Raw genomic sequence first — 26,237 nt, forward strand, 5'->3', positions numbered from 1 at the left:
TCCATCTTAGTGATATTCCTTAGTGGGTTTTTTTAAAATCTTTTAGGCTTGAGATCAGACCAAAACTGCCATTAATTCTCATAGGTTTAGATACAAGCATCAGGAATACATGTGAAAAGAAAATTTGGGTCATCGCTTTTTTTTTTTTTCCCCCGTAAATCGAAGATACCATCTAGAGAGAGTATTACAGCTATTCTGGCTGTGTAGCTGCCGACCTCTACTTGAACGAGTTTCTGAGCGCCCCGACGCCTGCAGCAACAGCAGGTGTCTCTGCTTTCCAGCACACCCAGCCCCAGCTCTTCCCTGACCGCCGCCTGCCCTGCCCTGCCCTGCCCGCAAACGGGGCGCTGCTTTCGCACCCCAGCCTGAGCCGTCAGCAGCGATAAAACCCACCCGCTCTTCTGTAAGGAAAAGGACGCTTCAGTGGCACAACTTCTTAGTACGTGAAGTACAAAAAGCGAAATTCCATCTATAGCCAAAATAATACCAGTTACGCAAGGCAGGTTTCTCCTTGCAAAAGCCAATTTGGTAGATTAGCTACTGTGATTTATGACTGCTTGTCACATTTAAAACAACCTAACGTTTGTTTCTCGTGCAAAGGCTGTGATAAAAGGGTGTGTGCATGTGGGGGTGGGACGATATTTGCGAGTCTTTTGGGCTCTCTTCTGTATAAAGCCACAAGTCGCGGTTGCTGAGTTTTGCGAAACATTTTCCTTTCCGTGCTCCATGCTGCAACTCGAGTCACGAAGCAGGCTCACAGGTCTGATTTACCTGGAATATCTGGGGAATAGCAGGTATCTCCACTTAAATACAGTAGTGGAAAAGTAATGATGTCCTTCCTTTCTCAATCAGCAGCGGAGGGGAGCAGATGACGTTTGTTCTTCTGTGGATCTGGGTCTCCTGGCGGAGCTCAGTTTTATTCCTCGGTCACCTGCTGGGCAGGTACCCACCTTTCACCGGGCTGAACAAAATGACCTCTGAGGCGCCCATGTAGCTTTCACTTTGCCTGCAAGTGGCTGGAGAGAGGCTGGTTTTGGTTTTTTTTTTGTTTGGGGTTTTTTGGTTTTGTTTTGGTTTTTTTTTTTGGGGGGGGAGGCAACATCCGCGGCGGGGAGCGCCCCGCGGGCGACACCAACCCGAAAAGCGTGTAAGGGGTTAAGTGGCCGTCTACCTGCCTGACTGTCTGTGTGTCTGTCCGTCGCGGCTACACGCCGCTGCTCGGGGGCCGGGGCCAGGGGCGGGGACGGGACGGGCCGGGTGAGGAGGAGGAGGAGGAGGAGGAGGAGGAGGGGCTGCTCCCCGCTGGCCCCGCAGCACACACCGCACCTCGCTCGGCGCAGCGGCGGCGGCGGCAGCCGGTGGCTCCCGGCGCCCGATCGGACGGGGAGGGTGCCCGCAGGACAGGTAGGCAGGGACCCGTCTGTCCGTCCCGTCCCGTCCCGTCCCGTCCCGCCCGTCCCGTCCGTCCCGCCCCGCAGGTGCGGCGCCGGGAGGCCGCGGTGCCGGGCGCGGATGCGGGGGCACCCCGGATCGGGCGGCGCCCCCGGGGAGGAGCGGGGTGGCGAGGCGAGGCGGCATCGCCCCCGGAGCGGAGCGGAACCGGGCGGGCCAGGGGCTGCCCTCGGCAAAGGAGCCCCGGGGGCAGCGGCGGGGAGCAGCCAGGCGCCCGCGCGTGTCTCCCCGCGTCGTCGCGGGGGTGGGTGGCCCGGCGGCGGGGCGGCGCTGGGGCTGCGGCGGGCGGCATCGGCGGGCTCTCCCCGGCTCGCAACCCGCGCTGGCGGTCCGGAGCCGGGCCCAGGCAGCTCAGGCTATCCGCAGCGCGGAGGATTTGGGCGAAAAGATCTTTTTTTTTTTTTAAAGGCCACCGTTCGTTTTCACGGAAAGCTTTTGGCAGTCCTAAGCAGAGACTGGAACGAGAGTACGTACTGAGATAGAGGGATGTTTGTGTATATATGTAAATAAGCATGACCTGCATGTGAAAACGCACATCTGTTTAATAACTTGACTTTGTTCCAGCATATGTCTTTCAGCAGAAGCTGCCTAGTGAAATTCTCAGTTGTGTGGTATCCTGTACAGATTTTCTTTTGGCGACAGTCATAGTAGTGTAAATATTTCCTGTTTTGTGTTTCAGCCAAGAAGTAGGCTCGATCTGGAAATGTAGGCACAAATCAATTAGGAAAAATAAGCAGCTGCTTTTCCTAGAATGAGCTGGGAATGCAGGGCTTTTTGGTAATCTTAAAAATTACTTAAATGTTGCTGCCAGTCATTCAGTATTTCAGTGTAGTCCAAGTCGTTCAGTATTTCAGTGTAGTCCAAGCAGGCATGATTTTCCCGGAATCGTTTACAGCTCTGAAGTTTTTCTCAAGTACCAACTTTTGATTATAAAGCGAGTTTAAAGCCTCAGCTTGGAACATGCCATCGGTAGTGTAGATGTTTCATGGCATACTTTCTCAGGTTTGTAACTGAGCTTTGGCAGCAGCAGTTTGGAAAGCAGATTAACATAATGACTCTATTTAGGAAAAACGTTTTTATCCAGCAACTTGGAAGAACACAAAAAAAAAGAAGTCAAGTCTGGAGAGCAACATTTGTTTCCCAGAAGATAAGCTTCAGACCTATGCTGAAAAGTCTTAGATGTTTTGACTGAGCAGCATGTCTGATGTGAGACTGAAACGTAAAGCTGGCTTCAGGCTTCAGTTTCCTTGTCAACACCCCTAAATGGCATTTGTGCCCAATAACACAATACCAGGAGGAAAGCATATGTAATTAGGTATGTGCGTTCTTCTTGAAGTGCAGAGGGGCGTGCAACTGCCTGAGCTGGAGACAGAATTTAAGAAAATAACAGCGTGGGTGGCCAAATTATCTGTATCGGTTGCTACTCAATGGCCCTGCAAATGAAATGGTATTAGGAAGCCTATTTTCATTTTCTCTCTCAAGTTAGAAAGGCCAGCTGGGCAGGTGCGCTCCAGACTTTTAATAAGCTGGACAAACAAGTTAATTTATGCCCAAGTTTCTACTTGTTTGCTCATATAACTCATGCACCTGCACAGCATCAAAACATGGGACCTCATCTAGTAAAATTTATTTAATTTTTATTACGCAGACAACTAATCTCCATGTGGCCTTGTCATACAATCAAATCTAAATGCGTATCACTCCCACAAGAGGTGGATCAGTTGCATCATGCTAGTATTGATTGATAATATGCTGTGGAGATGGTTTGGCTTTGCATTTAGCTTCTTAACATGGTGCAGTTTTAAGCCTGAAATGTTACATGTCTCTGCTAGAAGACGAGCAGTTCGCAGGACTGGCAATTAATTTTCTGTGTCTCGCTCACTGATTACAATCAGTGTCTTGCAAAAAAAAAACTCAGCTGCTGACTGCTGAGTGACCTGTGGGAAGTAAGCTGGTATCCATTTGATTTCCGTGAAAATCACTGATCAGAGTTCCCATTTTGAGTATCAGGTGGCGAAACAGTCCAGAGTTGGCACTGTTCTCCAGGGGCAGGGCTGTGCACGCCAGTTTTGACTCCCCACAGACAGCCCCAGGAGACAGAAACTGTAGTGCCTTTGCCTTGAGAGCATGATGCTTTAGCCCTTTGTATACCATACGTTTTACCACTTAGCTGCTCTAGCTAAAATATGTGTAGCTAATGCCAACACTTAAACTGCGACTGGAGGTGTGGGGTTGTGTCCTCACAGCATGGGCACTGGGAGGACCTCTCCAGGAGTTGCAGTGTTAAATGAGCTGTTCCTGCTCTGCAGGTGAAGAGTTTGAGTAAGTGAACGCTCCTTCTGTGACTCTCATAACCACGTTTTTACAAACATAGGGTATATTCTGCTGTATGGGGACATACAGCTAGGGAAGCAAATGAAGTTTAACGAAAGCAGTTAACACATCTATGCAGAGAACACGGGAATTGTGCACTAACATACTTAAGTTTGATTAACACTTAACAGAGTTTGGAGTGGGCTTTTGACTGCAGCTGGTAAGGATCCCTTGAATTTATATTCAGATTATTTGGCAGGAGTTTTGCACCTGGTATGTAGAGACATACCTTTTTCTTGTCTAGGCATTTTCATTTCTCATTAGGGAAAGTAAGTGGGTTTTGAGGAAGGAAAAAAATAAATATATTCTTTGCATATGTGCTACAGTTTTAGTCAAAAAAAAGATATGTTTATTCTTTCACAGAGAATACTGTAACATGGATGTCATCCAGAATATTAATTTTTTAAATGGAACAGAGCAGTAAAAATCTAGAAGAAGCCTTTCTTTAGATGTGGAGTAGTGGAATTACAGTCAAAGTTCCTACATCCTTATTCCCATGAAGCAGTGTCTCCCTTGATGAATGATGCCAATGGCACCAGATTTTACTATATAGTAGTTATGTTACCAACTGACTGTCAGCTATGGAATTTGACCCTGATTTTTAATACTAAGTGATGAGTTTCCCAGTAATTGGTACTTGTATTCCCCTTTGAAGATTTGAAACATATGCTAGAATCAGCCTATCAAGAACTTAGATATAACTGCATTATTTTTTCATTGATGAGAAGAATCTGTGTCTTGATATTCCAAATGTTTTTCTTCTGGAAAGAGTATGTATCATCTAAAGCCATCTGTCAGAAAAATAGGAGGAGTATTCTGGGGAGGGATTGCCTTTGATAGAATAGCTTTATTGATTGTGTCAGCATTCTTGTTAATTAACCCATTCAGACTGTCTGGTCTTTAGTTGATGTTTTGCTTGTGTAAGGATTTGTGGTTCATGCCTTTGGATATACACATTTAGATATACACACTACATCTTAAAATGTAGACAGCCAGCTCTTCATGTGTTATCTGTTTTGTATCTGATTGTCAGAGAAATTAGTCCATAGTCAGCAATGAGGTACTAATTCTGAGCTCTTTTGATGTGCAAGACAACGGAAGAATATAGATTGGGAAGCAGAAAGCATAATTTTAACTTTTGACACTGACTTGCTGTGTGACCCCATGAAAGAAACATAATCTTTTTTTCTGCTGCTGTAAAAGAACGCTCTTCTAAGCCTACCAAATTATTTTCGTTGAACACACAGAGATGCAAGTTAACTCTTGGGAGGAAACTTGAATATGAAGACTTCATATTAATGTATCTTATATTTAAAACATAAACACTAGCACTAACAGCTGTAGGTTGTATGGCTCTGTTATCCCGCCACTCCGGTCACAGGAGCTGTACAACAGCACAAAACCAATAGTAAAAATTATCTTGGCTTTTATAATCTAAAATTTAAGACAAAACTCAATTACGAAAAAAGGAAGGACAATGAAATAATGAAAAAAATTGTCAAGCCGCAGTCATATTATTATTCAACAAAAATAACAGAAATTTAAAATGTTTAAAGGGATTAAGGGTAGTTTTTTCAGGTGAGAGTCTTCAAATAAGAAGCAGTGTACAAGTACTTCTCTGAAACAGCAGTATATTACCAATGAGGGCTGGGACCATGGCCCTCCCAAAGAAGGGGTCAGCATCTTGTTAAGTACGAGACATGTTGGGCATGGAAATAGGCCATGAAAGGCAAGGGGAGGCTTGCAGAAGTCATGACATTAGGGCAATGCAGAAGGTGGATTTGTCAGGCTGGACAAGGGAATACCCCCAGCAAGGTTTTGTGGTGTGTGTGAAGTTGACCAGGCATGAGACCTGGGGGCCGTGACCCAGCCTGGTGGTGTCTCTCATGGGCAGTGCTGGTCTGGGAGGGTGTGCTCAAAACAATGGTGGAGGTTGTAGAGAAGAGGGAGGGCTGGTCAAGGCTGCTCAAGAAAGAAAAATTATCAAGAGAGCAATAATGTGTGTTTAGGGTGACTGACATGTCTATGAGCAGTAGCAGGGTGGAATACAACACTGGAACTTAGCAGAAGGTATGTTACTTTGATGGACTGCAAAGGAACATAAAACGAACTGAACAGAAAACAAAAGCAAGCTGGTAGCTTGTTCCATGCACACTCCCATTTCTTTTGGAAAGAAGCCATTGCTTTGTAAAATTTTCTGTACATTGCAAGCATTATGCTATGAGTTCTTGCTGCCATCACACTTAGCTCCTTCAGGGGTAGATCCTGCAAGCCCTCATAAAAGTGAGTAGTGTTTTATTCTATAGGCAAGTGTATGAGACAAATATATGCAGCACAGAATGATTCAGAGACACAGTAAGGGTAGGAGGATATCCTTCTTAACATATTTTGGTCTTAGCCCTGTGAGAATATTTTTCATTAATGAAAACAAAGACATCTGTGCAGGGTCTCAATGAGTTCATCATGTTCACAGCATCTTTTGAAGTTTCTCATATATAGAAATCTTGTTTATCTACTTTTCAGGACTTTTTTTGGGGTCTTGGTGAATTTAAAGGATTTACATAGAAAGTAGTAACATTGCCACCTGGCACATTACTCATTTTTGTCTTGTGGAAATGTGTTGATTTTATCTTCCAGACATTTTTCTGAAGTACAGGAGAAAAATACTCAAGGTGGAGATAACTTTGACTTGAGGTTTTTCCTGTCCCCAACTGTTATTTGTAACAAAACAAAATACTGTGCTGTTGAAGGGCTTAGGAGAAGTCATGATGAGATCCTCATCCATGGCTCGCAGTGAATCTGGCAGTGCCGCACACCGCATGCACTCTGCAGTCACTCTGCAGCGGTGCCAGCCCCGGGATATGGGAGCTGCCTGAGAGCTCCCCAGCTCCAGCTCTGCCTGTGCGTTGGGGTTTCCCATGGGGGGCCAGCTTGTGTTGGAGGAAGCTGTATGCTGCAGTCTCGTTTTGACCGTCATAATTCATATCTAAAGATCAGGGCCACGGGGTGCATCTGCCTTGCATTGTAGACACAGGTAACAGTGAGGTTGTTCGCTGGTGGAACAAAAGGTAGGAATTTGCAGCTGCAATGCTGTGGTTGTCGTCTCCTAAACTGCATTTTAGGGGCATCCTGCTACCGTGGTGGTGTCCTTCTGACCTCACATACTGCAACTAAATCAAACTCATTTCTATGTTTTCACTATGGCTGGATTCATTCAGCCTATTTTTCATTAACTGTGTTCCTCAACACTTGAGTCTGGTGTTGATTCATGCATAGTGATTTAGACTATGGCTATTTTATGTTACTTGCCCCTTTCTTCCCGTGGCCTGTGGAGAAGTTTCAGAATCAGTTGATCTGGATGAGAGCTTTTGAATCTTGACTTTTACAGTTTCAGCATTGCAGAACTGATTAACTGGAGGAGCGAGAGAGTTTCGATCACAGGGCTCTGCCAAAAAGAATCCCCAAAGTTAATGTTTTGTGAGAAAGCATGCCTTGCAGTTTAAGCCCAGAGTGACAATGATTGTAACACAATGCTGTTCATGTGACAGCCAGACAAAGAGGCCATTGTGCACGGCTGGCTGGCATCAGATCCTCCCAGAGCCAGTAGTCAGACTAAGCTTGGTCACCCCAAGAACGTGAATACGCTGGAAGCACTTGTGTGTTAAAAGAGAAATAAAAGACGTATGTGTGTGGGGGTGTGTGTGTGCACTAAGGACCGGTTAAGTTGTAAGTACAAAATGACATAATTGATTAGTTTATGTTTTTTGGAAGTTGCTGTCAGGAATCGGCAAAAAACAATTAACACAGCACTGAGGACAGACATGGTGGGAATAAGACAGCGTGTATCAACAGACCAAGTAGATCTTCCAGTTCCTTTGGTCCATGCTACAAGATGGCTTCCTACAGTGCGCTTTTGAGCATGTATAACTGAGTTTTAATTTCCTCTAAAGTTTTTTAGAATATTTTGGACTGCCCTGGTCTGTCAACACACACACGTTATCATCACTGGAACTTAGGCACAAGTAATGCGTATGTGTGTTTGTGGGAAGCATTTCTTTGGTGACTTATAAACCCTCTTCAAAGGGTTCAAGATCACCGGCAAGGATCGGAGCACTCGATACATGAAGAAATGTCCCTGACAACTTGTGAGCTGTAGCAATCTTGGCCCCAAAGGCAGCACACTTGCGTCAGCCATTGTAAATCTCCTTGAAAAATATGATACAGCAGCTGGAGTGGAAAGCTCTTCAATTAGAAATGTGTTTGTTTAAAAACAACTGTTTCACCTTTGCAGGCCTGAGGGCTCGATTTTCTTCTCCAGTGCACAGGAGATGGCACCTGATGATGAACAGAGTCGCTGGTGCTCACACCTGGCAAAGGCACTTTGGCCTCATTTTCTAGCTACTGCTGAATGTTACTTTTTCCCCATTTTTCTTTTTTCCCCATTTTTCTTTTTTCCCCATTTTTCTTTTTTCCCCATTTTTCTTTTTTCCCCATTTTTCTTTTTTCCCCATTTTTCTTTTTTCCCCATTTTTCTTTTTTCCCCATTTTTCTTTTTTCCCCATTTTTCTTTTTTCCCCATTTTTCTTTTTTCCCCATTTTTCTTTTTTCCCCATTTTTCTTTTTTCCCCATTTTTACTTTTCCTTTTCTCCCCTTTCCCTCTCTTTCCCTCACTTCCTTTCTCTTTTCTGATTGAGGACCTTATTAAACTAGTGTTTGCTTTTGAATGGTATTTGCTCCTAAACACCTAGCTTAAGGGAAAAACATAATTTACGCAGCAGTCTTTGCCCATTTGTTGGTGTATAGAAACAAAACTGGTATAGAAACAAAGCACCATGAGTTCAATTTCTTTAATTTCATGTAAGGTTCAAATATATTTTTTCATTTTGCTCTGACTGTTATGCTTTCTGAATAAATAAATTCAAAATATAAAATTATTTCCTATTCTGCAGATGTGTTTTGTTTATAGTGACATGTTTTTCCTACTTTGTTTACACTTTTCCAGTGAATGTTTTACTTTAGAGAAACTTTTGAAGTGCAAAGAGGAACAGAAAGCATTTTTGCAACAGGTGACAGAGTAGTATTAAATAATTCATCTTTTTATTTATTCAGTTCTCTGTCATTAGGCTTTTCTTTAGAGGGTTTTTTGTCTTTACTCTTGAGAGAGATGATAACCAAAATTACTTATGCCTATATTAAGAGTTTTGTGTCATCAAGAATTAATCTAAAGAGGGTAAGGCTGTATTTTGTGTTTGGGGCACAAATGATAAATCAAGAAGCACCATATATTCGTAGCTCTATTTAAATAAACAAGTGCCTGAAGAGCTGATGATTTTTGCGCCTGCACCCTGGCCTCCAAAAACATGACGCCTGGGAGTTGTAGTGGGCTCTGTATGAACTTGGCACTTTTGCTCACAAATTCCTTTTTATGCCAAGTTGCTTGTGGTGGAGGATCAAAACTAGAGAGCTTAATGATTTTGTCTGAATTGTACAAGTAATTAAAAATCCCAGCCACTTTGGCCTGACACTTGGATGGTTTTTTGGTGGTTGTTGCTTTTTTCTTCAACTTTAGTATGCTCGAAGAGTCTCACTGCTCTGGGGGGAAAAAAAAACCAGGAGGTGTTTGGTTTGGGGAGCAAGGTTGGCATAATTAGACTCCTGACCAGCTTTCTCCCCCAGGGTTTACCTTACATGCTTTAGTAAATCTTTTAAACAGAAAGAAATACTGATGATACAGTCCAGCTGGTGTCAGAGGGAAACTGAGCTGTTGGTCTAAGAAATTCAGTGGTCTGTCAGAGTAAGTCAGGTGAATAAATGATTGCTGAGGGTAAAGCTGGGCTAGACAGGCTGTTTTGTTGTTTTCTGGGTGGTTTTTTGTTGGGTTTTTTTTTTTTTCCAGTCCTCAAGAAAACGATTGGTACCTAATAATTTTTTTAAACTGTGTTAGAAGGGTGCCAGCCTGTGTAGAAATTAGGATTTCCTTTTCTCTTGCAAGCACTGTAGAAAGGATGCATGTGATCTCTGGATGTGCAGCCATTAAAGAATGTCTGTAGGCCACTGCACAGCCTTATGACAGCAGTGGATTTTAATTACCCATATAATTACTTTTTTTGTGCATAAGAATCTCTTAGATTTTCATGTCACTATGAACATCCTACACAAAAACATGTTTGGTTTTGGGACCACAAAAGACAGGGACATGTATGTATTTTAAAAATTATGGGTAGGACTTAAGGAAGAGGTGGTGCAGTGTGATTCTTGCCTGCTATGTACAGTTTGGTATAGGTGTTGCTGTCTTTCATGATGTAAGCTCTGATGGTCCTGTTTGATGTTGTCAGGTTCTCCCATCCTTTAGATATTTTCTGATGCATTGGAAGTATCCAAATTACTGATTTCAGTGACTTGGAAACTTATGAAATTTTGTTTTTTATGATGCACCTAGGAGTCTTTCAGGAATCTAAACACCTCCAGAAGATTTCATGAAAAGATGGGAAGGAGATTTATCAGTTCTGTTCAACAAGTCTTAGTTTATATCCTCTCTAGAGAGGTGTTTACTTTCATAGAAAATCTAGATAAGTGTAATAGGAATAAACAGACATCTAAGTCTAACCAGTTTTTGTGAACTCCTACATGGAAGTCCCACTTGTACCTTTGTCGTATTTTCCTCTAATTTTATGATGCTACTTCCAGGCCGTTACTCACATGCTTTGTGAGTTCCCAAGTGCTTTATGAGTGAGCAGGTGAATATCTACAAACCCTGGGTGGCTCTTCCATCAGAGACTCTATGTCCTCTGCTGCAACTTCACACCCTCTTCTCCCATACAAAGGCCTCATTCCTCAAAGCAGCAAAGGTGAAGCTGTTAAATAATTAATACCTGTCCTCATTGGCCATATGCTGGCGGGAGACCCTGGAAGAGAGGCAGAAAAAAAGCCTGGTACCATTACTCCCTCAGGCTGGTGTTGCTATGCCCTTTGGTGGGAGTTTCTGATATACTGCAGCTGAGAAGTGTTTCACTGGCTGCAGTGCATTATATTATTATTATTATTATTATTGTTGTTATTATTATTTGTTTTTTTTATTTTAGTGGATTCTGATTAACCACATGATTGCTTTTTATGCATAAGAATGCCAATTAAGATGCTGGTTTTTCTCCTGCCATGACGAAGACCTGGGCATCTATGGCTGGATGATTGCTGCCACTGTTTTGGGCTGGTGTTGTCTTCCTGGCATGACCCATAAGAAAGAAAAAATACATAATGCTGTGCAGTTTCTCAGTGTCATTTTATTGAGCAAAAAGCCCACCTCCTTGGCGCTGCTGGCTGCTTCGCTTGCCTGCTGAGGTGCAGGAAGGCTGGTGGTCTACCAAGTTCAACAGCCCTGCTAAGACCATCTCCTTCCCCTCCCATGCAGAGGACTGAGGTCTGAAACCTTGTCCAGGGTATGGGCTTTGTGTGGGCTTGGGTGCTCTGGCTGTAGCCAACCCAGGCGCTGAGGCATGAGCTCTCCCTTTCCGGCAGGTTGCAGAGGCACCCCATACAGGGAGCCTCTGCACTGCGTACTCAGGTGTTTGCCATGGGGGACTGCGCCTCCCTCTGGTCTCCAGTTTTGACAATGGTGTTTCTAAAGAAAATGTCACAATTTGCACAGGCTGCTTGACTCCATCGCTCTGCCACCACGAAAATCATGGTCTCTTCACTAGCCTCTTTTTGCCTACAAATCCCCCTCTTAACACGCTTGCCTCCTTCCCTCAGACTTCATGCTGCTTAAACAGTGAAAATGTAAAAGCAGAACAACTGTTTGGGCCCTTTTTGTCCGCCCTGGCCGTGGACGGTGGAAGAGCTGTGCGTGGGCTCCCCCCGCCGCTGGGGGAGACCCCTCGGGCAGCGCACCAGGCGGCATTCACCAGCCACACCGCCGGCTTGTGCGTATAACTCGCGGCTCCGCCTGCTCTGTAATGGAACTTTAGTGCTGCTTTAATCCACGCCACATGCGGGTGACCCGAGCAAACCCTGTGGGAAGACAGAAGCCCTGTTGTATGTTTGTGGAGCAGTTGCTCGGAAGCTGATGTACAGCTGTGGCCGGGCTTGTTTGGAAGTGAGGAGTAATTTGATCTTTTAATCTTTTTTTCTGGGTTTTTTTTTTTTTTTCTTTCTTCCCCAGACTGATATTGTAAATAACAACTGTTTCTGAGGTGTACCTGCCAGTGACATTGAAATGTGTATTTTAAATTGAGGGGTAGATTTCATGAAGATTTTAGCTGTGTGCAAAGAATGTGCCTTTTTTTTTTTTAATTAATTTTAGCTAGTTTCATTTCTTTAAAAGGTGTTAGAGAACAGAGGCTGAGGGCACAATTTTCCTACTTGCATTGAGTAAATCAGGAATAACTCAAGTGAAATCAGTGGACTTTCAGAGTAACTGAGGTGAGGAGCATGAACACGGATCCCTTGCGCATCTCCTGGGTAATGCATTGTAGGATTTGTGAACACAGACGTCTCTGTTGTCCAGATACCCCAAAGCTGCCTCCACCAAAGCCAGAAAAACTGGCCTCCTTTAGTAGATTATTAAATTTTCTTTTAGAAAAAAGCTAAATTGCCAGCTCTGTAATGGACTCTGCCGAGAACGCATAGCAACATCAGTGCCCTTCATGCTTTAGGGCTGTTTTGGATTAAAGGCACTACATGTTGCAAATACTGCTATGCAGGTATGCCACAGGGCTTCACCACTTCAAGAATGAAGATGGTACTGGATAGAAGTGAGTTTCATTAGTTCTGTGGAAGTTGTTTAACCTTTGAACCCCCCGAAATAATGGTTTTTAAGTTATTGAACAAGAAGACTGGGTGAGTAGTTGTTGAAAAACGAAACAAAAACACAGCAAGAGAGATACTTCCTTGCTTTAAGTATCCCTACTGCTGTTGGTAGATTTTTCCATCTCCATAACGCATTTCAGAGAGCTGGGAGACTTAATCTCACCTCTGGGACAATATTGTTCCTCTACAACTTTATTATACTTCTAAGATATGCTCCACTCTTTCTTGCTGAACATTACTTTATGCCAGTTAGCATGATTTGCATGATGTATGAATAATGACAGCCAGGATGTGTGTTCATGGTAAGTGAACCTCAAAGGATGCAGTTACTTGGGGTTCTGGTCTGTGCCTCTAAAATACAGAAGAATTTTTTTTGTGTCTTTTCAGGCTGTCAACTTTTCTGTGTGTACCACACCCTTTTACCAGTCGATTTTCATTTTGATAGTGGATCAGCCTCAGAAAATAGATTCTTGCTTTGTTTGGTTTGGTTTGCCAGAGTAGTGCTGGCATGTAGGGAGGAAATGCTTTTTCTCATCTGGCAGTGAGAGGAGATGTAAAAAAAGTCTGAGGTTGCCGCCTCTTGGTCTTCTGTAGGAAGTTTTTGGAATGAAGTAGAAACCCATTCCAGTCACCCAAAAATGCCTAGTGGCATTCAGAAACGTCTCTGGAGGCTGCATTCTATGGTGTACTTTAAGCTTCCTCCTCTTCTCCTGTGGGAGTCTCTCACTATGCCTCCAAAACTTTCCCTGCATTCTGTTGTATCCCCTAACTCCAGGGAAATATAAAAGTTTTAGTACATTGACATTTTCTCTTAGGCATATAGGTGTGTTTTTCTTCATTGCAGTTCACAACAAGAATACCAGTGGGAAAAATAAAGAATTAGAAAAGCAGACAGAGACAAGGGTGTTATTGGCCTCTTCAGAGGTGACCCAAATCTGTTAAAAATTCTGTCATTTGTGGTATTGTGTGAGGTGATATCTCTGTGAGTGTCTAAGACCCAAAAGTATGTATTTCATCATTCTGATGCGCACCCATGGTAAGCACTGTAAGCACAGTGTGCAAGTTATTGCTGCTGTGGCAAAGTATTGAACTGGTGGCATGGGTCCTAAGGGTGGGCTGAAAACAGAGACTAGCAGACTTGAATTCTGTTTTCAGCTCTGCTGTTGTTTTGTTTTATGAAATGAGATAAAACATTAAGACAGGAGTCTAAATACTTTCCATATATAGTGTGGTTATTAAGAGTAGCCTTAAGAAAATAAAAAAAGCCTTATGGTCTTAAAGTTTTGTAGATCTTATAGGACATTATGTTGATAAAAATACTGTCTGTGAGATTATTACGTTACATATACTGAAAAGTAAGTGTGCTTAAGTAGGTGAATCCTATCTTTTGCTAAATTAAAGAGGTTGAGGGAGATAAGGTATTTGCAAAAGGCACATGAGAGGAAGGAGACTCCAGAGATAAAGCGCCACGTGGAAACTTGCTGGAACCCCTTGCAGCGTGGAGTAGCCTTGGACTCCTGAGAGCGCAACAAAGACCTTCAGACAGTGACAGAGAGCATCTGCCCTGGCTCATCTCACTCACTGGGGGAGGCTCTTTCCAAAAAATGGTCACTTGCTCCCCTGAAGGAAGGGAATTAGAGTGTCCCAATCTGCCCTCCAGAGAGAAGAAAGATTTATTGATGGATTAGTTCACTGTGCAGCTGATAGGTTGGGTCAGATGAAGCGCCTGTCACTTGCTCCAGCCTGTGGTAGACAGCTTTGCTTTAGCTTTAGCTTTCAACGCAAGGGCATCCTTCTGCCTTTCAGGAGTGGATGCAATGGGTATCGGTACAGTTTTCATTGCTCTTCTACACATTCCTACCTTTCTCTGCACTCTCTAGAGCAATGCAGAAAATTGGTAAGGAAGGTCAAGTAATCGTTTGCTCCTTACTGGATGAAATGAGTGAAGAGCAGTAATTTTAAGCAATATGGCAGCTGGCCTGTCTGTCTTCCTCGCTAACAATAGCAACATACATTTCTGTGCTCCTAGTGGAAAGCCTGTGTGAAATTGGAAATAAGCAGTTAGTCGAGGGAGAAGGTGTGTGTAAGCCCAGAGTAATTTTGCTATGTCAGGACTGGTAGATGCTAAGAGCTTAGTTTTTAGAGCCAATGGAAGATCAGCTGGTAGTAAAACCAGTGTAATAGCAGTTATTGGCCAGTCCAAGCATGGAGTTTTCACCAGGTGTTGTGACTGTGAATCTGAGTCTTTAGTCATCAAAAGTCAGTCGCCAGCATCACGCAGCATATGCCCATGGGCAGGAGGAGAGATGTGCTTCCTCCCGATAACACAGGATCCCTTGGTGTAGATCCTCTGATCTCTCCCTCTTATATGGGTTTTCCTTTCCCCTACTCCTTTGCACTGTCTGCTGTCAGGGCGCTGCAGTCAGGTTTGCTGCCTCTGCACAAAGTGCCCTGCTAAGCTGCCTGGAGTGTCCCTGCTGCAGCCAGTGAGGCGACCTGGCAAATGCTGGCAGTGTTGAGCTGTTGGGCTGCACTGGATTTCAGAAAGAGCAAGCAGTTTCATGAGCGAGTTCAGGTTTCATCCCAAATTTCCACACAGAGCAAAGGAGAGCATCCATTCCATTTTCGGTCTTCCCAGAAGCTCCCTCACTGTGATCGTCCAGTGCCCCTGCGAATGCTGTGCTGTTTTTCACTGCCCTCTCAGATGATTGCTTGTCTGCTAGCAAAATAAAGCTGCAGATGTACTACTGAATGTGAGATTTCGTCCTGTGCAGCTTCCAAACTCTGGATTGCGTATGTGTCTCATCTGTTAATGAGAGATGGCTCATTCACACATTCGGATGACCACCGCCTTTCCTTATGAAAACAGTGAATGCTTTTAATTTCCCTTTAACACCCTTCCCCCCACCCCCTCCAATTTGCAATACTTGTTTTTATTTTTAATGAATGACTGAACCAAGGCCAATGTTCCTGTAGTTTTGACTGTGTGGCAGTAGAAGTTGTAAGAGATGCTGCTAATGCCAGTTGGGCTGTAAGTTATAAGTCTACTTACCAAGTTTGCCTGTTTTCTGGCACAGTCTCTGACACATACACTCCAGTCAATCATAGTAAAGTGCCTAATAACAGATGTGGCAATTAAGCTGAAGAATTCTGTCTCTCTCTTTTAATTTTTATTACAGAGAATAACAAAGTACCTCATTAAACCCACCATCACAGAGATTTTTTTTTAATTTGGCATACAAATGTCTGCAAAAATTAGATCTCTGAATAGGGTGCCTTGTTACTAAAGGTGCTTTGTCAGACAATGCTATGAATAGACCATTTTTGTAACGACAGATATGTTCTCGTGCTACTGCTGTCCTTTTACAACACATACTGCAACAAGGTACATGTTTAAAGAAAGCAACATGTGTCCTGAAGGATAACATTTGAAGGATTTAGGGCCTTGTCCTAAAGTTAATAAAAATGTGGTCTTGATTCTTCTAGGTTCAAGTTACATTGCCTCCAGCTGGAATTAGCAGCAGACATTTGGGAAGGTTTCAGATAACCTGTAACCAAAGTAAATTAACATATTTTAATAAGAGAAATTATCTTGAAAAAAGATATTAATTACAACCAAAAAAGTATTCTTTTGATTGTTAGAGCTTCTAAGTCACTTGCCTGCATTAGTTTATTTTAATGATGTACTGGGTACTCTTTAAAAGTGCCCAAATTCATCATTAAAATACATTAATTTAGAAATCTAATGATTTGAGATGTCTTAAAAATTTTGACAAGAGAAAACGGAAACAAATAAAAATCAGAACTGGAAACTTTGATATGAAATTACTCTTTTAGTATCAAAGTGTTTTTATGCATAAAATATGAAGTTGTTTACTTTGTCGGAAAGAACATGGTTTTTACTGTCCATCATGAGTGTTGGTAGCAGTTTTATTTCTTACAGGTGTCAATTTATTCACTAAAGCACAGCGTCTTGTCTTACAGCTTCAACTATTTATCTAGGAATATGCTGAATCTGTCTGCGTCTGTGTACATTTACCTGCACATGTATATCTGCACCAATGTGCAGGTGCACGTGCGCACATGCACGCATACACGCGCAAACACATGGAAGAGGGAAAACCTGCAGACACCATTGGCACATGGCAGTCTGTATTTCCCTCCAGGAATATTTTTTTGTTCTCTGCTGACAGATATGGAGACTAAGCACTAAAATGACACAACTGCAAACCTGGTTTTAAGTTTGTAATATTTTCAAGGAAGAATGTAGTGTGGAGTTTAGGTGTCTTAAATGTTCAGCTACTTCTTAACCTGTTGTTCATATTATGTCTGTAGATATTACAGGCCACAGATGTGATAATGAGACAAAATTGTCACCCTGTAACATCAAGGAGCAATGCAAATCAAACAAGATAGGAAGTAAAGATCAGGGCAAAGGCTTACAGATATAAGCACTGTTTCCATAGCTGCATATGCTTACTAGCATTATGAAAGGTGTACAGTTAGAATAAAATTTAAGTCTTGCCCCAGTTCTCCTGCAGCAGTAACAATGATATACAGCTGCCACCAGTATAAATGGACACAGTAGGATGACTTGATGGCATCTCGTTGAGCCTTGAGCAGTAGTAAATGAACTGTAGTGGAAAGAGACAGTGAGATGGGTGAGAAATGAAATGAGTAGGTGGGAAAATGGGTCTGGCTTGCACATGTTGGGCTATAGAGCTCCTTCCATTTATTCCAGCTAGTAGCAGCTCCAAAAGATGCACTGAAAGGGTATCTCAGTGTTATTGAGCCAGACTGCTGTGAAACCCAGAGTTTTACATGTTGCTCACTCTAACAGATAGTCTCATCAGGTTATATTGCAGTATCACTGAAAGCCCTTCAGGGAAGAATCCCCTTTGACTTCAGCGGGAATAGGTTTTGTCCCTTTAATTGTTTTTGGTTTTGTTTTTTTTTTTAAAAAAAACCCTAGAATTAACCAGTCTTTTTCGGTTTTGCATTATGATCTTCCATTTTCCCCTATGAGGAAAGAATGCAGGAGTACTACATCCGTTCTAACCTTGGCAAACACCGAAATAAAAGACAGAAGAATTGAATGAATGAAGTGTCAAAAGAAACACTTCTGGGTTCCCCATTCTTCTACCAGAATGTTTTGGATGTACTTGGGTGGGGTGTGGCAGGGAAGGGCACGGGAGGCTTGTGCAATGGATCATAGATGCTTTGAACTAGATTGCTGGAAGTGGAAAAGAAAAGCTGATAAGTAATTCATTGAAATGTTCAGAAGCTGTTAAAATGAGATGGCATCAGAGTTAACTTTTTTTAAAAAAAGCAGATCATTTGAAAACTGAAGTCTGCAACAAAGTACTGTGATAAGGATTTACAGGAGTGAAATGCTCAGTCTAAATCATGAAAACAAGAGCTAACTGGAGTGACAACTTTATCCTCTGTAGAGCATTATGTGCAAAATGGCATTTCCTTGGATAATGTACAAAGATAAATGAAAAATATTGATAAATGTGTTACCAACAAACTTGTTAAAAAATTATAACAACTTGTTAGCAACTAGAAGATAGAAACAAATGAGGGTGTTCATATGTCTGATTTTTGTAATGAAAGGGTCCAGTGAAAGGCTGTGACAAGTGTGGGGAGCCACAGACTGAAGAATTGTGCCAGTGGTAACAGAGGCTCTGTCTGGGAAAGGGAAGAATCTAATGTATGATGGAAATATGTGTGGAAAAAGAGAACGTGCATGTAATGGGGGAAGGAAAGAAACAGACGTGGTCTTTGAAGACGGCTGAAACAAGAAAGCTGAAGACTTTTGAAGGAAGGTGGGCACTTTTGAAATGGATCCTAAATTGCATAGGAAGCTAAAGGAATTGTCTGAGTCCTGTAATTGTACTCCTTTATAAGCTGGCAATAAACTGGAAGTGACACAGTGTCCGGAAGCCTGGTACTTGAGATAATAGGAAAAAAGGAGTCACAAAAGCTATGGTCAAGAGAGGGTAAAACTGTGAATGAGGATTTCTGCAGCAGTGGAACCAGAGCATCGGTGTATTTAGGCAACCACGGGATTGTCCCAGGCAACTTGTCAGCAACCTCAAAATTTTCACAATTGCATCCATGAATACAATATCCTTTCTTATGATTCCCATTAGAAAAAAAAAAAAATATCAGATGTCTGGTGATGCTAAAAATTCGATACAGGCTTCTTATCATGTTATTCTGTAATAAACAGAGCTTTCACACATGCCACTAACATCTAACGTGAGAAATAACTTTACCTAAACACATGCATTCAGCCGTTTTTACTCTTAACCTTCTAGCCTTCACCTGTACTGGTAAAATAGCCCTGGGATTAATTTACAGACTGAAAGTCCAGCAAGGAATGCATTATTAGATTAAAAGAAGAAAAGGGAAAGAGGGGGGAGAGGAAGTCTGTGTGGATATAACATTTGTATCAAGCCCTATATAGTATAGCCTCTCTTAAAATACATTATTTGCTTTCACTATTGTTAACTGACTGTTAACTGTGATAGGTGCCATCTGTGGATGGACTGAAAGCTGCTGGTCCCTGCATCAGTACCCTTGTCCCAGACAGGTGACATCACCAGCCAGCCCCTGGCTCCTGCATGTCTCTGTATCCCACCACTGTTTTCTTCCAAAACGTGGCCTGTGGCTTCTGTGGGGGCAGCTGGCCAGCCTTGGGGCAATCCGCAGCTGTGGAGAGGGGCTGGAAGGGGAGGAGGAAGGCCTTGAAGTCCTGCCTGGAGAGTGTAGGCAACAAACAGCTGCAATAGCTCACCCACAAACCCGCAGTCAGCTGGGAAACAGCGACCACTGAGGATCTAGACATGCTTAAGAGGAAAAATGGTTGAGGGCTCCTGTGTGCCCTTCCCTGTGTGTTGAAGGGGGAACTACTCTTGGTCCCAAATCATCACTTGGTGACAAGCTGCATGTTGCCATTTACCCAAAAATACAAACCTGAGGCAATGCTACCATCAACAGTACAGACACACCCTCTGAAGATTTTCAGTGGTCTGTGTTTACAAAATTGCTTTATTATAAATTCTTTTTAGAAACAATTTCCTTTTGTTTGTCCTTCCTCATCCCACATATAGCTTCTCTGTCCATCACTTACTCTTGTTTCATTATTTGGCTTGGGAAGAAGGAGCATTAAGCATCTTGAGGAATTTTCCTTTTTTTTAAAATTTTTTTTTTCATGAAAGCCTGAAGTTAAAGCAATATATTATTGCTTACTAATACCCAGACCAGTGGTAGTTAATGTGTACTTACCTGACATAGTTTCATATGGTTCACTTAGTGTCTTGTGTAAAAACAAGTGTATCAGGGTCTATGTTCTAGGTGCTATTTCATCTTCTAAAAGTGTGCTTTTCAGATACTTTGGTTTGGATTCTAGACAGCTTTAACTGTCTTTATTTGGTAACTTTTAATCTGGGTGAAAAATAACCAGAGAGCACATTTAGTCAAAAGATTTTTGTTAACAATTCATCCTCTTAACTTCCCATATGAATAATCTTTAAGCATACCGTACCATGTGCTGTAGGTAACCTTAATGATCACAGATTTGCATGTTCAAGACCTATACTTATCTGCCTGGAAAAAAAAACTCTTTCAACATGAACAGTGCTCTGATTTACTGGACAATGGCAGCTCCAGTGAAGTGACCCCATGCTTGTGATGTCTGGCAGCTTGCCTCAGAGGAATAATAATGAGTCTGCAAAGGATCTGGCATGCTGGCATCTGTCTTTACCATGCCTCCTTGCCTCATGCAAACTTGACTTCTACTGAACTTTCTTTCCCTCTCCTTTTAATACTGATGTGAGGGAGAAGAGGACTGATAAATGGATATATCATCCCTGCCAGCTTAGTGGCTATGGAAACTCTCACTGTACGTTGAGAGTGTTCATGGCAGTAAGTGAAGTTGGTGGGCCAAAAAGAGTCTTGCTTTTCAAAACGCCAGGAGATCCTAGGGAAGCTCTCAAGTGATCTTTTACAGTAAGAGCAAATCTTGTAAAAGACACTGCTGACTGACTTGCAGGGAAATATGGAGTCCTTGAGGACCCAGTATATGCTGGTGATGGAATAGCACTGTGCTTTTGGGTCTGTACTGGAGCATGATGATGGGGCATGCAGTGCTATGGAGGGTCCAACCATCTGGGGCCGTGCCATGGCACTGGGTAGCATTGCTAGTATAAGGCTAGATGTTTGATGACAGTTAAAGATTCCTGGTTTCTCCACTGTTACTAATTACCTTATTTAATTCTGGAAACGGAACTGTCCTTATAATTGCGTTCCAAGGGATTGTTTGACACACAAAACAATGTGCGGTGTGACAGTGCCCAACCTCTCCAGGTTTCAGGTTTCCACCGGAAAGTTTCTGTGTTTAAGTAGAAGGTGCCTACTCCAAAACACACTTTAACAGGTGCTCTCTATTATTTGAGATCAGCTAATGTATTATTTTATATTTAGCAGGACTGGTACAGATATGTAGCCTGTGAAATTATAACATAGCTTAAAGGATCATGATACTATAGCTTTCAAAACAGGTGTTTCCATGACTTGTGGGCAAGTAAAACCTGGTCTCCTCCAGACTTGTGGGTTAACAGTGGCTTCTCTAGAACTTGACAGTTCAAGACTTCTTCGCCTGTATTAACTCCAGTTTAAATGACTAATGGATTTGGAAGTTAATGGGCATGAGATCAGAATGTATACATAAACATTATGATTACATAAACCTCCTTTGCCTAGAAATCTCTGATAATTAAAATAATCCAATCTATTAACTGAAGAAAAATGGCAATTAATTAATGATTTCTTTTTCATAATAACATGGCACTTGAAAAAAGTAGCAGTATATTTGTCCCCATAAAGAAGGCTTGTTCCAGCACACTTAGCCTCTTATTTGGAAAATCTTCAGGCACAAGTCTAAATTATTTTCATTTCCATTTCATGCCCTTGTTGCATCTTAAACACCTTTGGATTCTTCAAATGCGTCAGTTTATTTCACTTTTAATCTCAGATACTACTTAAATTTGAGACTTTGTTTGTGGTATAACCATTTTTGAGTGACTTAGGGGTACTCTCTTCTTCATGCAAGACCTGCTAGCGTTTGAGAAGGGAAGCCTGGGATGTGGTGGCATTGGCCTGAAGGCCCAAACTTGTCTTACTTGGCATCAGTGGCTGCCACCCCCAGAGGGACCTCGGGAGTGAAAAGTCTTGCAGAAGAATAAATGTGTGAAGAGGAAGGCTGGAAGGGCTGTTACTTTTGAGTGCTAGGGTATGAAATATAGAACTTAATACTGTGGTTTGAAGCAGGGCTCAGTGATTGGGTTTGTACAGTTTGTACAATGCAGTTGGTACAGTACAACCAATATATGGCTAGTCATATATTTAGCAAATTCATCCAGCAGGGTCAGGTTGTCAGTGAGTGCATGGCTAAGGCCATACCTGTCAGTTAGCACATGTTTGGATGAGCAGGGAGGTTTAAAAGTAAAGAAGCATGAGCTAAGAGGGTCAGATTTGATTAAGCTGCATCAGGAAGGGCCCCTGTAATCTCTGATCATGGGGGGTGTGATAGGGTAATTCAATTTGAGTTATTATTTAGCAAATTCCGTATTAACTCTCTAGATCCCACACATTTTCTGTTAGGCAGAGTCTCAGCCTTGCCTGATGGGTTGCACGTTGATCTCTTCTGAGCTCCCCTAACTGGTGATGATACCTTTGGAGTGACATATTTTGAGGATTCAAGAAAAGACCTGTCACTTTGTTTACATTTGCTGTGGTTGTACGTCTTCAGCCGGTCTAGGGGCTGTGTGACAACTCTTCTATTCAGGTTAATTTGCATTTGGTTTATGAGTCAGGTTTCATGTGACACAGCATCAAACTGATAGACTGATTTCCAAAGGAAAAAATGCCTTCTGTTCTTCATCTGTTAATTCCCTAATGTAATCAATAAAAGCAATCAGATTTTTTCACAGAAGTTAACATGGGACTAATCATCATTGACAAGATTAGGTCAGTTCAAATTTTGCTTTGCCTTACATCAGTAGTGGAAGAGGTGATTTTATAAACAAATTGTGCCCCTGGTAGAGGAGCTGAACCTCAGGAGTGAGGAGAGTATAATGTTATGAAAAACACTACATAGGAAGTGAAAGACCAAACAGTTCTTCACCAGAAAATCTTTATCTTATCTGGAGCCGTGATTTCCAGTTACAGGTAGTGGTCACTAAGTCTGTTATGGGGTGCCGGCTTTGTCATGCTCTGGGGAGCATGAAGGCAGAGGCACCCACGAGGGACTCTGCAATAATGCCTGTGTGGTTTACAGTTCAGTCTGAAAGTTTAACTATGATAGACAGAATGAAGATTTTTTAAAAATAGCATTTGCTGTACATGCAGGTTAATGACATGTAAGCGTAAATAAGAACAGCCCATGGGATGACAGCCCAAAGAACCATTCGACATACCTTTGTTGTATCACTGCAGAAAGGCAGAAATGAGCGCTGTAAAACCTTAGAGATACCGTGATAGAGTACGAAAAGCTCTTACTATTCTGGAGTTTTTCTTCTAACTAAATGGCATGTTCCTGCTGAAATTTTTATGTTGCAGTGGTAAAAATGCTTTTGCAACAGTAATGAGAAAGCTACATCAGCGTTTCCCTTGGTCTTGGGTCCATTATGTCGTGTTAGCAACTGTATCATACTATTCTCTGTTGCTCATGCAGTTCTAATCCTGCTTAATTCACCGGCCACGCTTGATTTTGCTGACCAAAGAATACTTGTTTGCAGCCTTGAGCAACCTTCACTTCTTTTACGTTCCTCTTGTATTTATTTACTTTTTGTTAAGACAAATCTGAGGGAGAACTGTGCCCTGAGTTTTGCTTGTGGCTCTGCTCTGGATAGGTGAAGGGATAATTTGTGATCATGTCTCAGTTTTCATGGCATAAAGGACAAGCATTTGTTTGCTTTTTCTAGTTATCTATTCTTTCTCTGGTTTAGATCCTGAACTCTATAGGGAAAAAACCCCAAACCAAAGCAAAATGTGTACAAAACTGTCAACACAGTTGGTAGTAGCAGAGAAAGTGCCTACAAATCTCAGATGATGGGTAGTAATGTTTAACTGTCTGTGTTTATGTGGTGCACATACAGGCTTTTTCACCTGCTTACTAGAGAGACAAAAGTAGTTCATATAGTTGCTCACATTAAAATGTATTTTAGAGGAGTACCTGTAATTTCTGGGAGTATATTTTTGGGATACCTTTACACCTGTTAACACCATTTTAAAATGAGCTTGTTAGTAATTATAACATGCCTTGGGATGATCAGATTAATTTTTTAATATGACTATTATTGACGACTATTAATATCTTCCTTTGATATAATAAACATATAATGAGCTAAATTTCCTTAATTAGATTACAGAAACTTAGGGGAGTAGGCTACAGTTGCTTCATGCAGCTGCACTGCTTTCCTGTTAGTGTTTTTGAATCAAGTGACCGTATTAAAGTCCAGGGAAACAGAGAAGTCTCTGAGCTAAACAGACCTCATGTTGCACAGGACCTGCTAAAAGATCCTGTCACAATGAGAGTAAAGATGCAGCTTTGTCAGCTAAAGTTTTTGCCTCACATAGTATAAAAAATGCTAAGGGGCAATCAGATTTTAGTGTTCTGTTGAGACATACGTGTTCTGTCATGTACTTTAGTGGAAGGGAGACCTGGCAGTACAATGGCACGGGCTAGGTTAGATTTGTTGCGTGGTCGGTCAGTCAGGTTGTGAAGTCAGAGGCTTCACCTGCACTGAGAGAGTTGTATGTGCTGGTTAACAAACAAAATGACTGGAAAACGTATTTTGCTAACTTCAATATGAAGTTTTTTCTCTTCCCTGTACATGCAAATGTGTTGCTGGTATTGGAGAGCATTTTGGGAACAACCATTTGCATCTTTGAAGTTCTTTTTCATAGGGGGCAAGGGTGCTACTCACAGTAGAAAGCTCAATGCCTGATAGCAAAATTCCTGTTTATGGCTCAGGAACATAAATTATGCAATGTGCTGCAGGAGGTCAGAAGAGCTTTCTGTTTTAGCATGAGTTATTTACTCTTTCATACGTTTACTAATCACTAATTTGCATAGAGAAGGTGCTCTCCAACATGAACATTTTCAGTACTTAAACCACAGGTACTATGTATATGTAGATGGTGGAGATATTGATGCATTATTGGGTGAGATAATTTAAGCAATATATAATAGGAAAAGTGAATCTCTGAACAGGGTATCTCAGTGCAGACTGTAGACAGAGTCTACAGAGTTAAATGAGTCATCTACATTTTTTATTGCTAATATAAACACTTTAGCAATGCTAATCAGTTGTACTGATTTTCTGTTTTGATTTTCCCTAATAATTAAGCAAAAGATCTGGAATGCAATCAAGTTTTACACTAGGGGGTTCATGCAAATGATTTTTTTTTTAATTTGTTAAATGTATCCAAAAGGAAAGTTACTGAAGTTGAGAATAATAAAAGAAAAAAAGGAAATACAGTTTGCAGTCTGCATAATCAAAGTGACTATTTTTGATGAGGGAAATCACCACTTTGTTGAAATTATTAGCTGAAAATACAGCTGATTTTACTGCTTTTTAAGCAATTGCACATTGCACTGCTATGCAGTGTGCGTGCAGAGAAACAGTTACAGACCATTAAATGTCTTTCTGCAGCCCTGATTTTTCAAGAGGGGTTTAGCAAAATGGGATCATCTCTGGATCCTCAGATATTTTAAATATAATATTTCCTTTCTGTGAGCTTTTTTATTTAGACTTCTGAAGAAGGTTTTGTAAAGTTTGGATTTTTTTCATCGCCCAGTGGACTTTTTCTTTTAAAATAAAGTTATTGCTGTGGTTTGCTTTATTCTGTTCCATAATATTTAAAGTAAGAAATTTCTATTTCTGATTAATATACTTTGTTACAAACATTTGTATTATTTCAAAACAAACATATTTACTAGAAATTATTTTCTTACTATACTACAGATTAGACTCAAAGATCTCATTTGCTTGGTGATCTCTGTAGCTACATAGTATTAAAATTTGTGGGAAAATGAGGATATAAGGTCAAATGTTCACTGAAAGGGAAATGCAGTTGCTTAAGTCATGACAAATTACCTATTATCCGCATTCATTCTGGCACTGTTGGATTAATAGCAGGTTGGATTAAAAGTGTTTTGGTATGCAAATTAAAATAATTTGCTTGAAAACAAAGGTAGACCTAGTCAAAGCAATAGGATAATCTTTTAGATTTTTATGTTATTACAGTAACTTTTTTATGAGCAGAATATTTATTCTATTTGGGAATTGTATGACTGGTGGAGGAGGGGATATTTTCACAAACTATATTGGGAATTCAACTTTAAAGAGCAGTAACGATGCAGAATGAGGCTGTCTGTTAAAAATGTAAAGCAAAGTAATTTAAACCCTTCCCCTGATTAATTTGTTTGCATGAAAATTATATGTTAGTAAAAGCACTGTGCCATTTTTTACAAGTCCTGAGCTCACATCGCACCTTCCAATAATGTTGTTTAGCATCTTGAAGAACTGATGAG

The 26,237-nt window shown here is 41.6% G+C and overlaps 1 protein-coding gene across 2 annotated transcripts in view; it reads left to right on the plus strand.

Moving 5' to 3' along the window:
- The first annotated feature begins 788 nt into the window (after positions 1 to 788).
- Positions 789 to 26,237, plus strand: part of MEGF10 (multiple EGF like domains 10) — a 106,894-nt gene continuing 81,445 nt past the window's right edge. Inside the window, exon 1 of one of the 2 annotated variants that reach the window (XM_075078762.1) lies at positions 789 to 1,404. The gene's annotated coding sequence lies outside the window, so the exon portion shown is untranslated. Of the gene's footprint in view, positions 1,405 to 1,447; positions 1,919 to 26,237 lie in introns of those variants that run through there. The other variant, XM_075078763.1, reaches the window with a different exon arrangement.

Source organism: Phalacrocorax aristotelis, chromosome Z (assembly GCF_949628215.1).
Source record: "Phalacrocorax aristotelis chromosome Z, bGulAri2.1, whole genome shotgun sequence".
NCBI classification, from domain to species: Eukaryota; Metazoa; Chordata; class Aves; order Suliformes; family Phalacrocoracidae; genus Phalacrocorax; species Phalacrocorax aristotelis.